Below are 18118 nucleotides of genomic sequence, written 5' to 3' on the forward strand. Positions count from 1 at the left end.
CTCCCCTTAACACTCACAAAGACTAGAAAAATTACATCCATGGTTTACCACATTAACAGAACATCTCTGATCTCTGATCAGGCCACTGTGTCAAGGTCCTCCATCTCCTCTATCAATCTTCTGAAGGCACATCGTGATGCTGTTTGGAAATAACTCAGTGAAAGCAATTCTTTTATTTGCCTGTGTGCCTGGAAAAGGTTCCACTAGTTAAGGGAAAGTAAACTGGACTTTCCAGAATGATATGAAAAACTGCAAAGCCAATAATGTCCATCATCACACTGATGAAAATCTTCTGTATGTCGCCAGAAGAAAACAAACAAACAAACAAAAAACCCCAAACCAAACCACAACAACAACAAAAACAAACAAACAAAACAAAACAAAAAAACCCAGGACTTCTTAGAAGTCTTGAGCTTATGTGCCTTCCTAGGTCATCCTGCACCAAAGCTTCTGCACCTCCCACTATGATCTGCCAAGCCTCCACAACTCAGGTGAAATAACACCTTCTCTGACAAGCAGCAAGCAGCAAAGCTTGTGCCATAATGGCTTTCCTACATTTTGGGTACCTCCCCATGAGTGCTGCCAGAGCCAGTCACTCCAGGCTGCAGCCCCCACTGCTGTTGGTAAGGCATCCAGACCACGATCCAGAGATAGACCTGTTCTGGGAAAGGATATAGGAGGGATGTCCCTAACTGACTTCTGTCTCTTGCTCATAGGGCTGTAGGTATCCCACATGCAGAATCCTTGCCTGACTCTGGAGCACCTCTGGGCTATCCCAGGTGTCACTGTGAGGATACCAGGGCTCCCCAGTGTCTCATCTTGCTGGAGAGGGAAGAGAGAGGGTTGCACTAAATATAATTCATAGTCCTGTGGAACTGTTATTTACTTTATTTTCATCCTGATGCCTGAGAGCTCTTGGGAAACGTCTCTGCTTGTGATAGTTGTACGTTCAGCAACATGCAAGAAAATGAAGCTGCCAATAGCTTTTGCAAAGCCCTGGACCGCTGGAGCAACGAGCACGGTGTGAGTGGACAGGGGGACCTGTGTGTCATCTTCTTGCAGAAGGTGTCACAGAAGACAAAAGTCTCAAAACACAGCACAGAACACATATGCCTGCCCTGAATGCTGAGACAATATTTCTGAGCATGACTTGTGTTGTAATGATGGTGATGCTCTGGGGCAAGAGGAACACAGCTGGGGAGCCAGGGCAGCCTCCACTAGTGACGTGAGACATGGAGACACAAACTGTGTGCACAGGCAGCCCAGAGGCATCCGCTACACACAGAGAGGCCATGTGGCAAAGCCAGAGGTGCAGTGTGGGTGGTGGGAAGGGGGGCATGTCACCCCCAGCTCTGCTGATAGCACTGCTCTTCTCCCACCCAGCCATGGGAGATGGGTGACCACCAATGGCCTGGGCCAGAGCCTGGCCTGATTTCCCTCCTCTGATTCCCACAGTGCTTGCATCAATGGATCTTGTCTTAAAATGTTTATGTAAATCCTATCTCCACACTGATCCTCCAGACTCAGGCTCACATTCTCTGCAGGATACACCTTCTTGGTGGATTTTTTCTGGGTCTCTGGTATAGGATGAGCCATAAATTAGCCTGGGAACAGCTTGCTTTGCTGATGTGTATTTTCAACCTCAGTTCCATTTTAATACATGATAATATAGACGGTACTGTCCCCAGCCAGGATCCAGAAGGAGTGAGATGATTAAAAATAATTCATCTTACACTGAATTAAACAACTGAGAGCCTCAAGAACAGTCCCATTTGAGTTTGGTACAAATCATGGGTGACAATCTGGGTCAGTTTTTATTGGTCCTGCACCTTTCTGCCAGCCCTAAATCTGCCAGCCATCAGATAGGTTTAAAAGGAAGCGACAACAAGGAGACAAAAAAGGTCAGTCTCTATTCAAGAAGGTAGTGGAAGGAAAAGGGGAGACAGGGCAGGGGAAGGCAGCATGTCCTGGCAAACATGCAGGAGGTGATGTTTCTCCAGGAGAGAGATAGACAGCAATGCACTGGGTTCTTTGGAAAGCAAACAGGCTGCACCTGGAGCCCATTCTGCTGTTTGCTGAGACTCAGCAGCCTGGACCACTTGTGGTTTCCTCTCTGAGTCTTGCCTCTGCCCACAGTGACATACAGAAACTGAGGGAACGGAGATGAGACATGCCTGGCACTTTCTGACCATCCGAGGCACCAGGGGCACAGGGCTGCATTGCCCACCCTTCCACTAGGAAAGTGGCAGCAGGTTCCCCTTCCAGTCACCTCTGCTGAGCCACAAAACCCTGTGTGCATGCCATCCCCCATCTCAGGAGGTCTGTGTGTTGCATTCCCCTACCTTGGATCGAACCACCTCACTTCCGCCTCCCGGAAATAACACAAGCAAGAGTGAGAATGACTCATCTGTGCATATGAAGACATGTATATGCACACGCGCGAACATATCTTACATGTTGAGAGCCTGGGGCAAAAATTTCACCCAGCTTTTGAGCTCCCTGGTTCACATGATTCTGTGAGGTCTAGTAAAAAAAAAAAACAAACAACGAAACACCAAAAAAAACCTCCCAGTAAAAAACAATCAGAACAGTGCCAAAATAGTAAAGAATTAGCAAAATTAAAAATCAAATCCTGTTACCACGCCTTTAGTTTGAAAGAAAGCTCTCCTTCTAATGTCTATGCTTACACTTACGTCCCGCATGATCTCAAACCAGCACGACTCTGTTTAGTGAGCAGGGTGCTGGTTTGCTCTAGGATTGGCCCACGGGTGACTGCTTCAAATCCATCTGTGCCTTATAAATCCCAACCACTGCTATTAACCTGAGAATTGGGTAGCTAGTTTCTTTCCCTGTCTTTGTAAATAGCTCCTTTGACATGGTTCCCGGCCAGTGATGCTGGTAATGGACACTACACACACACCTGTGCCATCAGTTTGAGGCTGAGTGAGGACAGTCAGATGACATTTGCCAAGACCATTTCAGAAGCTTTATAAACTCATCCTCTTCCATAAAAGTCCCCGGAAAGATGCAACATCCCAACAAGGGCTTGTGAAGCTTTGTAGTTGTGTCAGATGGTTCCTTGTCCCATTTTCCATGGGGTTGCATGAAATCCAGCGTTGAACAACTTCACCAAGGACACAGAGACATGGAATCATAGAATCATATAACCAATTAGGTTGGCAAAAGCCTCCAACATCATCAAGTCCAACCATTAACCCAGCACTGCCAAGCCCATCACTAAACCGTGTCCCTAAGTGCCACAACTACACATCTTTTAAATACCTTTTTAAATACCATGGCCAAGCACATCTGAAGCTAGAGATCCCCACTACAGCTGAGGCCATGTGCAGTCCCAGTTTCAAGTAGAAGAAGGCAACAGAGTTGGACCCTTGGCCACCAAAACACAACCGTCAACATCAGCATTCTGTGGTGGGGAGCTCAGCCCTGCTGCCAGCCCTCCTTTCTGCCTTGGCACGTGGGATTGTTAATGCGGCCTCCCTCAGCCAGCAGAGCCAAATGTGACAATATGGTGGGTCTTGAAAAAAGGGAAAACTTTAATTATCCTGCCAGAAAAGGTGAGCTGGCAAATGGGTCTTGCTGCCCAGAGTTTTTGCAGCAGGGAAGAGAAATCAGTCATCCACCATCGTGTTGTTGTGACGGGCCATGACAAACATCCCGAGGCAGCTGTGTCTGGTGCAAGAGTCATCAGATGGCATAGCCTAGTAAGAGCAGCTGCTCCCTTTTCCTTGGGTCAGAGACCCTTCTCCACAGCAGCCCCCACAGCAACCACTCATGCCCTGGCAGTGTGACATGATGCATTTCCTCAGCTCTTGGGAGGATGTTAAGTTCAGTGACACACATTCCAGCCAAGCTACATTGTTTAATAAAGAGTACAGTAATCACAGACATCAGCTGAAGAGGATTAAGGTTGCCTTCACCATCCAGGGTATTTTACCTATATCTCTTTTGCTACATTTTCTCTTCATCTTCAGCCTTTCCTCCTCAGGACTGCTCTTGGTGGTTCTCTCACGAAGAGCAGAGTGAGTGTGTGAATGGTACAACTGCAGAGGAAGGAAGTGGTGTTGCTGATTCAATAGAGTGTGTTTTTCCTTCTGAGTCAGTACAGAACAACTGTCTCACTGTGCTCAGAACGTATTAGAACAAGAAGTCTGCCCCTGGTATGTGTGGGCTTGTGTTTTAATCTCTGTGACCCAGAACATGTAAAGGTTGCACAGAAGGGATTTTAATTATCTTGAAAGTTACTAAAGTCCAATTAAAACTGCAGAGTTGCCACAGCAGGTCATCCATCCACTGTATCACTCTGTGGGCCCATTGCTGTGATATATCTAACAATCACAGGGCATGAACCTGCTTCTAGAAAGCAGAACATGTCAAGAAGCAGTGTTGTTAAAGGGCAGGTACACAACATTTTTGGATCACACAAGTTCCTGTCTAGAACTGTAGCTGGATCCCATGAAGAGGCATCCAGGAGAGAGCTGGGAGACTGGGGATAAAATGTGAACAATATTATAAAGCTATTAAGCTGAATTTCCAGAATTTTCTGCATTAAGTAGATCAGAGGTAGGAAGCCTGCAAGAAAATCTGAGGTTTTCTGGACCACTCAAGACAAACACTGAAGAAATGGAAATTACACAGCAGCTAAATTATGACTTCATTTCAGACTTCAACCCTCTATTGGGTCTGGCTGAGATGGAGTTCATTTCCCCATAGCAGCCCTCCCAGTGCTGTGCTTTGCATTGGGAGCTAGAAGGGTGTTGATAACACACCAGTGTTTTGGTTACTGCTGAGCACAGCATCAGCACTGTAACATTTCTTCCTCAGTCGAGGGCAGGATTCTGGGAGGGGACCCAAGTAGGCCAGCTGTCCCAAACTGACCAAAGGGATATTCCATATCATATGACATCAGCTCAGATATAAAAGCTAAGGCAAGGAGCAGGAGGGGGGGGGCATTCATTGTCTCCAGTGGCTGCCCACTGAGGAACCATTATGTGTGCTGAAGCCCTCATGGGAAGTAAAGAATAAACCGTGTTATCCTTTGCTCCGCTTTTGCATGTGCACGCTTTTGCTTTGCTTTTGCTTTAATAAACTGCCTTATCCCAACGCACAAGTTGTTTTCCATCTTACTCTCTGCCCTGTCCAGCTGGGAAGGGGAGTGACAGAGCGGCTGAGTGGGCACCTGGCATCCAGCCAAGGTCAACGCACCACAGTCCCACAGGCTATCATGGAGATATCTGGTTCTAACAGAAGAGATGATTTGCTGGTACAGTGAAAACTAAAAGAAGAAATGTTGGAAACAACCTGGGAGAAAGTCATACCAGTCATACTGCCCATGCAGAGGATCCAGTGGGAGCTTTAGAGGGAAGGAGCCAAGATACTTTAAAGAATTGCAGGGATGCATTCAAATCAGTTCCTGTGTCATGTTTTGATTAGTATTTTTGTTTACAATATTATTTAAAACATGAAACATCCTCCAATTTCAAAGTTTCATGCACATTTCTCACAGGCCCAGGTTGAAGGAAATGTGGGTAGTGTCCTCTTTCATGCGACTTTCTATTGAGCTCATTTCACCTCAAAGATTTGGGTGAGCCTGAACCCTAAACTGAAAGCAAAACTCAAATGGGCATAAAGGCAAGGCAATGGAAAGTGATTGCCCAAGCCACTGTGAACTGAAACTGCCATGTTATGCACAATGCAGATGTCAGAAACCCATTGAGCTCACACTGCAGCATCCTGAAGCAGGAGGGGACTCTGGCTTACAGCTCTGAAGTTCTCGTGAGCAGAACAGGCTTCTCCATAAAATGTTTAAAGCAACTGATGGTCACAGTGAACGCAGGTGCTGGATGACCACCAGGGATCTCAGTGCCCTATATATGCAACTGTGTGAAGTGTCTAATTCTCTCCTGGGCTCTCCCAGAAGCCTGGTCACCATGTTACTTCTGTGCTTTTCACTTGGGCAACAAAAAATCTGCCGTGTATGGGTTTGTTTTTATTACTCCTGGGCCATGGACGAGAAAGAATAGGTATTTGCTTGGGGCAGTCTTGGGCTCAGTGCGTAGTTCTTGATTTCAGTGAAGGGACTGTGGGCTGAAGGATCCCACTGCTGTGGATGGGCTGCCTGGCAGAGCTCTCTCTCTGTCAGGTACACCTCAAATTTTTATTGCAGAGAGCTCTTTTGTGCTAGGGAAAAGAAATTATCAATCTGAGTTTCACGCCACTTTAAAATAGTCTAGGCCAAGGTTGTCTCAAAAAAAAGAGTGTCTCAAGAATACCGCTGCAGGCTTCAAACCTGATTCAATAGCTTGCTGTCTTTCTGTAAAGTGCTTTTGGTGCTCTGCAGGAACAATGTGGTCTCTGAAATTAAGTACAACTCTTTGGCAAATATAAATTAAGTGGCAGCTGAAATACACTGTTCTCAAGGCTTTCCTAAAATGAAGCAAGGTGGTCCTAGATTTGAAACACATTATATTTATACTGTTACCTTTCCATTCTTTACTCCCCACCGAACTCTCCTCACTTGTTCTGCTCTTAAATCACATTTTGAAACACCAGCACATGTGTGCACAGACACACAAACACAGAGGCAGAGCCCTCAGGGAGGCTGTTCTATTGCAGCACTTGGTATGGTTTCATGATATGAATGTGCTGCTCTATGAGCTGCTGCCCACAGGCTGTGGCAGGAGCCTTGCAGGTCTGGGATTCAAACCTGGCCAAAAGTCATACCGAAAAAGGTGAAATCGCAAAAAGAGAAAGCTGACCACAGCTGCTCCTCCGTGCCGCTGACAGCCACCGGCCGGGCGGGTCTCTGCACCACAGCCCACAGCGCTGCAGCTGCAGCTGACCGAAACCTTGTCTTCACAGGGAGGCCAGTGGTCCCCCAGGTGGGTGCATTTCAGCTCAAAATCTGATGGCAATCCTTTCGTCGGTTAAAAAAAAAACAATGCACTGAAAGCAGCATAAACATCCCCCAGGCAACAGGCATTTTCTGGGAGCTGGTTGAATAAATTCATAGGTGCAAGAGAATGACCAGCCCCACTGATTACAAAGCTCCCCTCCTCCAGAGAGCAGCGACAGTGAAACACAGGGGCTGTGCAAGGCTTTAATGTGGCCACAGCCAACTGGAATGAGGGAATAGGAAGGAGGGTGAAATGGCTCTGCAGCCTGTCTGCCCACATGATACTGAACTGGACAGCAAATATGCTTTTACCCACAGGAACAGATTTGCCATCCAAAAATCCAGTGCAGGAAGTTAGGCAGACAGGCAGATGCAGAACTTTCCAGTGGGTGGAGGTCCAAGAGTGAGCCCTGGGCTGAAATGAGTGCATTGGGAATGGGGGAACTGTCCAGCAGGACACAATGGAGGAACTGGCTAAAGACAGTGAAGAAGTAAGATAAACTGTTCTGGCAGTCAGACAAGCACCCTGCTTCCAGTAGCTTACAGTAAAAGCATTACAAGGCACCAAATGGCCCCCCAGAAATTGTTTCTGTCAGTGTCCCAGGTTCTGTAGGTCTCTGGAATGTATTTTTCACCCACATTCAAGAGAGTTTGGCTTGTTTAGTCTAGCAAAACTAAGGAGGAGAGGGCATAACTTTGTTGTCTGTAAATACACCAGAGGCTGGGGTGGGAGAAGACCTATCCAAGCCAAAAGATCCTGTTGGTATGAGGACAAATGAGGGATCAGTTGCTGTATGAGAACGTTTGGGTTAAAAATTAGCAGGAGGGTTCTAGCCCACATGGAGTTTGACAACAACTGCCTGCAAGAAGAGGGAGCTCCAAGGAGTGGCACTACTGTGAGGATGAAGCCTGAGTAGTTTTTGGAGGGGATTGTAAAATACTGCATGACAGGGAACTGGGAGGCCCATTATAGCTGGAATAGGGGCAAAGAAAATGGCACCAAAAATGGAAAAGCAAGAACTGGAACAGAGCTCTGTGGAGAAGGCTCGCAGAGAACAGAGAAGAACACACTTCCAGATAAGCAATGGCTAAACCCCACTGAAAAAGGAAGAAGAGGCCAAGAGCTTTCAGAAGCATGGGTGAAACATCTCTCACCTTCTCAACAATGTCTGGGGTACTGTCTCTCTGGTGAAATAGCCATATTTATCCATGCATCACATGCCTGGAAGGTAGTACTGGCCTGTAGGTAGAAAAAATACAAATCCAAAGCATTTCTGTCTTCCCATTACTGCTGTTTGAAACATCAGAGATGTTCCTCCTAGATGAGTACAGAGGATTTCCACACCTCTGAAACACAGAAGAAAGAATAGGGAAAATCAGTCTGCAAAAAACCATCTGATGGCTTTCAGCTGGGACCTCCCTCTCTGTACTCATCTAGTTACAAGCATAAAAGCATCTGCAGAGGAGAAACCCATAGGTCATGGGGAGTTCTGTGCATGTGGGAGCAGCGAGCCTTTCCAATGGGTGGCAGAACAGGTGTAGGTATGTACCCCTCCATACCTAACCTTACCACTCCATCTGAGCCACAGCCTTGAAAGGGGAAATGAAAACTTTTGCTTCAGGAAACACACCACATCCGGGAGAAGGGTCCCAGATGGCAATGTTTCTTCTATATCTCAATGGCACTTGAGGAAGTCCTCTGCTGGAAAGATTTTTGAGGGGAAAACACAGCATTTCAGAAAACAGAGCCTGCCTAGGAAGTAGAATGGTTCCATTGGGCCATCCCAGAACAAGTCTCCCAGCTCATAGGCGTAAAACACCTTGATGTTTTTTTCCATGCTTGCATTCTTTAAAACACAGATCCGGATGGAATACACTGGGGGTGGGAGACCGTGCAGCCAAGCAGCCTCACTTATTTCTGGGGAGAGGGCAGTGTGCCTTCAGGTATTAATCTGTGAATGGGAGGGAAGGTGAAAGCTGGGAAATCCATGCGTGTATCCATATCCATGTTTCCACACACGCATATATAAAAATGTGTATACACACACAGGGAAAACAAAACAAAACAGAACAGTCCATTGCACACGATCCTCCCCCGGGGAGAGGGCGAGAGAACAAACAAGCAGCAGATGTGAGCCATGTCACCGCGCCTAACACTGGAGCAAGATCAGATCCCGTGGTGACAAGGTCGTGTGAGAAGCCACCAGAGCAGGAGACAGAAGGAGACTCCTGAGGCAGAAGAAGACCACAAGGCAGAGAGGTCCATGAGGTGCAGGCACACAGGCTGCTCTCCTCCCTTTGCATCACCCCAAGGTAAAGAATTGCCTGGTACCAAAGCGGACTCTAAGGGATGGCCCTGAGCTCCTCCATGGAAGAAGAGATGGGCCTGAAGGAAGGCTGCAGGGTAACTTTTTCACAGAAAAGCCCAGAACTGACCTGCAGACGAGCAGCCTTGAACACCATGCCAATCCCAATGCCAGGAGATGTGAGTTCCTGCAGTGCCTGCAAAGAGCAGAAGTGAGAGAAAAAGAGACATCTTCTAGCCAGTTGATCAAAGATAGTGAAAAGTTCCGTTTCTCAGTCAGATATATCTTTTTCTATCTTCCCGAAGAATATAAAGGGCCTTGCAGAACAAACAAGAACAGGGGCCCTCTGTCTCTGGCTTACCCTTTAGTGGTGTTCTGTGTTTCCTCATCCATCCTGGGGCAGTGGTGCTGAATGCTGATAAGGCCAGACTTGGACCAGCCTCAGTCAGACAGTTGGTGCAATTTGACTTTAGATAATACTTAATGATTTGTTTTTAGTATAGAATCAGGGTGAGTTGGGGTATTTGTTTTTGTTGTTGTTGATTTTGTTGTCATTGCTTCTCCCCCTCCTTCTTTTCCAACCAATTAGGTTCAATTTGTTTTGGCAGAGAACATGATTAGTGGGGCTGGGCTCCAGATGGTTGGGCGCTCAGCCGTTCACCATAAATAACACTGGATGAGCAGTGCTCCTGCATGCAAAGCTGGGCAACAAGAGGCTCAGGTCACCAGATCTGAGCATCCCATGGTTGGCTTGGGGAGGACCTTACCTAGGCCCTTTGGAGAAGGCACTGACTAAATTTTCCTTAGAAATCTCCTGATACAGATTTGTTACTGCTCCCAGACTGCACTGGCAGGGCACCACTCACCTGGCTGTTCCCTCCTTTCTGAATTAGTCTCCCCTTGCTCTATAAGCCCAGGGCTTGCTGCTGAGCCTTAGCAAACATGGAGAACATGTTTCTCCTTTTTGCCCTTGCAGCATCTTTTGGTTTGTCTGAAAGCCGTCTGATCTTGCTCCTGACATGGATCCCAAGGCCAAGCACAAGGGAAGAGAAGCATTCTGTGGGGCTGATGAGCCTGGCCAAACTCCAGCATGGAGCAGCACAGAACTGCTGTGTGTCCCATGGGAACAGTCACAGCCAGGTCCTCTGTGTTGTCACTGTGGCAGCCAGGCCGTTGGCTGTCCCTCAAAATGCTAATGGGGCTCTGTGGGAAGAGGACAGCAGTGTTTTGGGAAGAGACAACTTTGGTAAGGGAGCAGATGCCCAACTCCATCTTGAGGTGAAACCTTAACAATTACCTTCTGTAACATGCTGTAAGATCTTCAATAAAAGAAGAATTTAAAGCCCAAAATTTATTATTATTGTTCTATCAGTATTTAAGAAATACTTAGTGAATTGCAAACTGAACAGCTACTCAACATTTTACATTAGCTTAGGCAGGCAACCGTTTGGTGGGAATGTCTTATGCTTTAGGACAAAGCTGATTGTTGATACATTTAGTAAATAACAGCTAAAAAGCCTCATTCCATACAATAGGTTTGCTACAGATATAACATGACAATTACGTTAAAGCTAAGGGGCAGACAGTACAGCAAGGAGGAAGTAGCTATGAAGTGTTAAAATGTCTTTGAACTGAGCATTTCAAGCCTTTGAACTGAGCTCTTTCCTGTCACCTCTCACTGCCACAGGCTGCCGTGTTCCCTTCCATTTTCCCAGGGAGTCTCAGCCACTCGCAGGAGCACAGCAGACACACCCGAAATTGGCATCTGCATATGGGGAAATAAACCCAATTTCAGTTCACGTCCATAGTCCAGCTCTGCAAGATCACACCTCTGTGTCGCAGGGTTAGCACATGCAATTGCAGGTGCAAAATCAAGATCCTTGTCCCTTACTGAGCACTGTCCCTGAAAGACTCCCGAGATGTGCATGCCTTGATCATTGAGCAATCTCAGACTCTGCTGTCTGGACTGTTTGCGTCATAAATCCTCATACACAGGCATGGCACTGGCTCCACTCAGGTCTGGAAGATCTCTGCAATTCTTTCAGAGCTTCAGCCTTTCGGGGGCTTTAATGCAAGCCAAGTTCTTGTTCATAGGGAGACAGACATATTGAAGCATGTTATGGCTCTGTCCACAGGTGGACAACCCATGGCCAGCCCTTCATAAGCAGAAGATGCCTGTCACATGGCTCAGTTGCAAATTTGGGCTGCAGCTAAGCACATGACAGCCTCATGCAGAGTAAGCCTTGGGCACAGACAGCTGTTCCCAGGCACATCTTTGCTCATAACAGGGATACATACCCCGTGGGGCTCATGATTCCAAGTCTAAGATGCCTGGATAGCTTTTCTTTATTGACTTTTATCAGGGAGGAGCAACATCAGAAGAGATCCATCTTAGGGAATGCTGGACAAAGGTGCATTGCACCCTGATCCATGAAATGCTTTCTTCATGCACAGGGCAACTGTTTAGCAGTGTTGCACAGGTGTGGTGTGTTTATGCAAGTGAATGGAGCTGGTCTCATTGCCACATGCAGGTGGCTGGAGCTGAACCAGAGTGCTGGTGCAAGTGCTGTAAATGCCAAAACAATCAGTAGGATATGACTTATCTTGTCTGGAGCACAGCTGTAGCTCTGCCACTCCAGTGATGTCTCACAGGCAACAAAAATAAGATGGTCTTCCAGTCACTGTGTTGTCTCCAGCCGGAGGTTTTCTGGAGGCATGCTGTAGAAGCAAACCTTAGGTCGAACAGAAGCACTGAGATCCCTGGGAGACAGTCGTAAATCCCATGGCCATGGTGGGTATCACATGCAAAGAGATGGAATAGATGTTAATAACTAACAAGACTTGTTCTGGTCTAGCTTAAAGACATGAAAACTGGAGATGTGGCAAAGCCTCCACGTGTAACACTGACCAGAACCCACAGAGCTGTTCTCAAACAGGTTTACATACAGCTCTATTTATCTCTGCACCCGTTGCAAATCCATGTGTACTATCACGCATATTTTTCAAAATGCCTGAGAGAATCATGACAGAATCTAAAGAAGTTAGAGATGGAAGTGATCTAGCAGGTCCATTTGCAATCTCTCATGAGCCAGGCAGAATTTTTCCCTGGGCTATGTTCATTGCTTTGCCTCGTCTTGTTTTTAATCACTCAAGTAAAGGGACTAGAACAGCCAGGCAAAGTTATGTCATACTGCTGCAGAAGCGGCACCGGGGAATCTTGTATCTCTGATCGGAACAGACTCTCACAGTTGTACAATATATAGTTAAGCATGTTTGATGTAGTCAAAAAAATCCTGTGCAGAAATGCATTCAATTTCTGCAAATACTCATCTTCCAAGAGTTTTTAAGACTTTGCAATAAACATAGCCAAAGTCATCATTCAACAAATTGAAATCTCACTTGTAATAATGTGGTTGCTATATTCAGATTCAATTTAACCCTCATGACTTTTTCTTGTAATCCAGTAAATTGTGCAGGTCAACAGAAGTTGTTATCAGAGAGCTGATTAGGCATTTATTTTCCATCATCTCCTCTACCACTTCCTGGACTTAGGGTACCAGAGAACCCTCACCTCAGCAGAGGGCACTTCCTAAAATATCCCTGCTGGCCTCCACTGAGAATTTCTTTCGTATATTAAGTGAATTCAGTGTGTTTTCTGAGGTCTTCTCATGGATCTGCCCTTTTGTGGTGGTGACTGCTTTCAGGAGGGTGATGTTCCACTTCATGCAAACAAAGAGCAGCCAATGACTCAGAAAAAAATGTGGTTGTAGGAGTCATTTTTTATCATCCAGGGTCCTGGTTTTCTTCCCTTGAAAGCATAACACAAGAAGGTCCCCTCCAGCAGCCTGAAGAGATTGCAGCAGAGATAAGTTGCAATGTGCATGCCATGCTCTGGTAGCTGAGCTCACACAAAGTATAAGAAATCAGTTCTTATAGCCAGAGACATGGGTCTCTGAGAATAAATACCCAGTGAATTTCCTAGCTCAGTTGCATCTAGTCAACAGAGATGTTTTGTTTCGTTAAAGTGGCCCAGGAGGTTTCTGGGGTCAACAGAGCTAAATAAAACAACCAGCAAAAACACTGTGGTCTAGGAAAGGGCAAGATTTTTCAAAGCTCAGCTCCCCTTGGCAGCACGGCTCTTGTATGGAGTGATGAAAGTGTTTAAGTCATCAGAAAAAGCAGGCAGTGACCTGCAATAAGATACATGGCCTGGTGAGATACGTCGCATCTTGCTAATGACCTCCAGAGCTGGGTCAGCAGATGCCACTGCGGGGGACACCATCATCTGCCAGGCAGCAGGCAGAGCTCCAGTGCTTTGGCATGTCTCTGTCCGCACTGCAACACTGGGCACATCAGCTCCATGGAGGCCCTGTGAGGGCAATTCAGATTTTAGGAAATAACAGCCAGGAGTGGGGATTCTTCAGAAACTTTTCAAGAGAACAGACTCACCAGAAATCCAGTCTTTTCTATGAGCTGCAGATCCTGAAGCTAACAGCTCTCTGAAACTGTTTGGCTGCAATCACTTGCCCTTTTTTTACCAGAATTACATAAAAGCATCAATGAAAAGAGAGTGAAACCATACAGACATCTCAAACTTGAAAAAAAGTTTGGAATTTTGCTTAGTCAAATATTTGAGCTAGAAATTTGGGGACGATTGTGAATTTTACCCCAGAAAGCTCATCCTTTCTTTTCAGGCAAAGTTGGTAGTTTTCTGCCTTTAGAACATGGCTCTGCCTAATGAGGATACAGAGTAGGGCAGCCCAGAGCCAGCCTGATGCCTGGTCCAGGAACTGTCTTCTGGCATGGAGGAAAATGGCTGAGGATTGATGGGTTGAGAGCATGGTGCCAGACACATCCTGCTGCTCCAGCTTGTCTCAGATCTATCTGGATACCCTTCCTCCCTGCCCAGCTGGCAAATTACGTGGACTGCAACAAAGCAAACTGTGGCACAGGGCAGAGCTTGCTCTTTTGTGCAATATGGGAGCTAATCTCATTGCTGCAGAGTGAAATTTGGTTCCATGAAGGCTTTCAAGTTTAGGCCAATGAGCCCTCCACATAGGACTGTTTCCAAGTGGTCCAGAGCCTTCTCCAGGTCTTGTAACACTGGAGTGTTGGAGGTCTGAGACCAACACTACCAGGTATAGCCAGGTTCATGGTCCTCAGGTCCTCCCAGGTACCAGGCTGGGATTTGGCATTGCTGCCATGTGCAGAGAAGCACTCTAGGTATTTCTCTCCCATTAGCATGTCCCTGCAGCACAAGTCTCATTTCAGCACAACATGTATTGCTAAATCTACACACCTTGTAATCCTCACCCTCTCCGGAAAGAGAGAAAACCCGATGCACAGCAGAGATATGCCATGCACAGTCCTCCCCACCAGTAGTGGCTATCTCAGTTGGAGAGGCCAGGGTGCATTTCAGTACCTAAAGGCACCCCCTCCCCAAAACAATAATGAACTTTTAAACTTTGGGACTTAGATGAGGGGATGGGGGAGGGTTGGAAATGGCCCCGTTGCTTCACGTTGCACATTAGCAACCGAGTTCACTTCACAAACACAAGGTGCGCTGTCAGAATAGCCCGGGGCAAAGTTTGTACTTTGCTTGAATTCTAACTTTTGTTTACCAAGGTAATAAACCGGTCTTCTCTTCCAGGTGTAAATGCTATTATGAAAAGGCATATTTGTGTTTCATCTCACCTCAGATGTACAGTATGTGCTCACATCCTACACTGTGCGTACAGCCCACATTGCTACAGAGTTAGGAGAAGAAAAGAGAAGGGGTAAAAATAAATAACCCCACTCTGTCCTCAAAAAACACCGTGTTCTGGAAAATATAGGAGTTTAATTGGATCTCTTTCCCTTTAACCTCTGTGTGCAGCCCTCGCTCTACCCTGTAAAGACTGGGTCAGACCTTTCCCGTATCCCTGTGGTCTTCCCCATTAGTGCAGCTGGGCAGACCCCATGGGGGGAAGCTGATGGAGATGAACTATTCATTCCATGCCGACAGGTTGATCTCTAAACAGTGGAGTTTAATTTCCACCAAACTAGTTGGGTCGCCAGTTTGGCTCCCTTCCCCTAAACCCGCCCGCATCTCCATTGTGCCACGTGCATTCAGAGGTGTTGTGTTTGGTGTAATCTCACTGAAACTCATGGGAGAGGAGAAGGAGGTGGAAGGAAAAAAAAAAAGAAAGAAAAAAGCCTGGCATTGTTTTTTTCTTGCACTTCACCTCCTGTTCCTGGTGTTGTGCCCACTTGGCAAGATTTAGAGATAGCAGACAAGCTCTGGATAAAAATGACCTAAATGTTTCCTCATCCCTTCAAACCTGTTCGGTGGCCTTCTGTCTCCAACCCACTAGTAGCCTGGCCTGGCTGCTGTGGCTGCCACCTGAATGCTCCTGAAAACCAATGCCATGAGATCTGCAGCTACAGAAGTGATCAGGACCCCAGTCCAGAGGTTGGATCTCCCAGCACGGCACAGCATGGCATGGCATGGCATGGCATGGTGGGCGTGGGCAAGAGCACTGCCCAGCACACCCACTTCTGGCATCACAGCGCTCCTTTCACATTAGGCGCTGACCTCGTCTGCTCCCACTGAGCTTGTAAAATTTCATGAGATGACACCTTGAAAAGCTAAGTGTGAAATGCCAAGCTTGGATGGAGCCCTCACTGAAGCTGCCCAGCTGCAGGTCAGCAGTAATTTCCTTCCTTGCCTGTTGTAACCCTTTATGAGTAGATTTAAGAGGGCAATAACCACACAATAATTTTATTTTTACTCAAACTATTTATTCTATTAAAAGTCCATGCCCATAACTCTATCCGTACAACAGAAGAGCTGCTGCAGAGAGGCAAAGAAAGGGGCTGAAGATGACCACAGCCTAGTCTGGTGATGGCTCGCTGTGCCCAGTGCGGGCGCTTTCTCAGAACACCTTTGCTCCTGAAATCAGAAACCCCACGGAATGATCTGGGCTGCCAGTGCTGCACAGGTCTGAGCCTGCCCAGCCCAGACGCCTTCCCCACCCCGGGTGTTTACACCGAAGCACTCACTCCAGCACAGACTGAAACTGCGCCCTGGCTTCTGCACCCAGCGGGCCCCCGGCACACTCTGCTCCCCAGTGACGTGGGCAGTGACAGGGTCTGGCACCCTTCAGCGCTGGCCACCCCTCCATGGACCTTGCACTAGATCCAAGTGATCATGAGACAAAGAGCTCTGAGGCAAATGGAAAGTGTGATGGTCCCCAGCTGCACATGCTTGTGCTCCTCTTTGCTGCTGCAGTTGCAGAAGCTGGTTTAGGGTTGGGGGTTTTTTATATGTCCACAAAATGGATTAAAGGTTCTTAGCAGCTTTTGCACTTTTTCATTTATTTTTGAACTGCCAGTATTCCCTTACGCTTCCACAGTAGGGCCAGAAGGAACATTGCTCACAGGAATGCAGTTCTCCTCATCCATCAAACCCAAGCATGACAGCATCTCTGCTACCCCTTCCCACAAAATTTCACTCAACCACATGAGCTGAGGGAGAACATCCTCAGCAGCAGTGACTTTGACCAGGGTCCTTACAGCAGTGGAGTGAAGGGCCCATCATTAACCAGGAGTGGAGACTTCCTTTCTACTTAGGAGGTGGAACTGGTACTACCCAGGGAACTGGTGTGCGCTTTGCTACTCATCAGGGACTGATTGTAAACGAGCTACTGGTGAGGGTGGTGGAGGATGGCAACATCACAGGTTTCCCCACGTGATTAATTCCTGCCACGGTTCCTTCTTGGATTCACCCACCCACTTGAGCTGGGTGGGGCAGAGGAGGACACGTCTGGGTCCACCCATGCTCTCCCAAAGAAGGAGCAACATGTCACCCCAGTTTGGGAACAGGTGTGTTCAGTGGCCAGATCAAGGCTCATTAGGAGACCTGGAACTAGTTTGACATGGGCTATTATTTCATGGCACCTTGAGTATATTCCACATGTCCTTTAAGTGCTCCAGCAAAGTAATGGCCCAGGCCAGCCTTTCCAATCATGTTCTCCCAGCACACCAGTTTGGTTCTTCCAGAACAGGGAGGGGGTGGCTTTTTGCCAGCGTTATGTAAGAAGCAGATTGATTGCGTAAGTTCAGTTGGTCACAAAGGTATAAAATAGTCTTTATTGGTAGTTACTGCAGCTGGAAATTTTCCCAGAGGCATTTGTGTATTTTTTCCAAGAAAATTGCCCTTTTCTAGATTTAGGGTCCTCTGGAATCCTCTTTCTTCTGGATACTTTTGCTGTCAGAAACACTTGTGCAAAGGGGAATGTTTGCATTTGTGCAGGAAGTGATGGGAGGAGGTTGTATGTCACTTCACTGGAGCTGTGTAAAGTGCTGGAGTAGCTCTACTGACCTGTGATCTGTGCAGTCAGAGGCAGGTGCTTGTTTTAAATCAGTCTCCAGGTGGAAGTCTCGGACACTTGGTGGACTCATCCAGTCCTCCTGAGAGTGACAACAAGACCATATGACTGCAACTAAGAAGAATTACTCTATTTGATATCTTTCTAGAGAATTAAATAGTGAGTAACACCTGCTGAAAATGCAAGTTATTTAACATAATTTCATAAATAGGAAAGGATCACTGCATTCCACATGTCCATGTGGGATGGGATCTTACGTCTTTCAGGAAAAGGGAAAAATGAAACAGCATCTAAAAGTGGTCAGAATGTGACTCAGTGTAACTCCAGCAACACAAAGAGAAACAGCAAGCTTTGCTTTGTTCCTCTGAATATCTCCTGTACATATAGCATTAAGCATATGGAAAAGGCGTTGCAAGACCAAGGCCTGATCAGTAGCTAATGCATTCCCAGGTTCAATAACAAGTACACTTTGTACATCAGAGGAATGGCAGACTGCCCAGAGCTTTTGGACAGATGCTGTTTCTAAAGAA

This window comes from Pipra filicauda, unplaced genomic scaffold (assembly GCF_003945595.2).
Source record: "Pipra filicauda isolate LSUMZ 115617 unplaced genomic scaffold, ASM394559v2 scaffold98_size3848907_pilon, whole genome shotgun sequence".
NCBI classification, from domain to species: Eukaryota; Metazoa; Chordata; class Aves; order Passeriformes; family Pipridae; genus Pipra; species Pipra filicauda.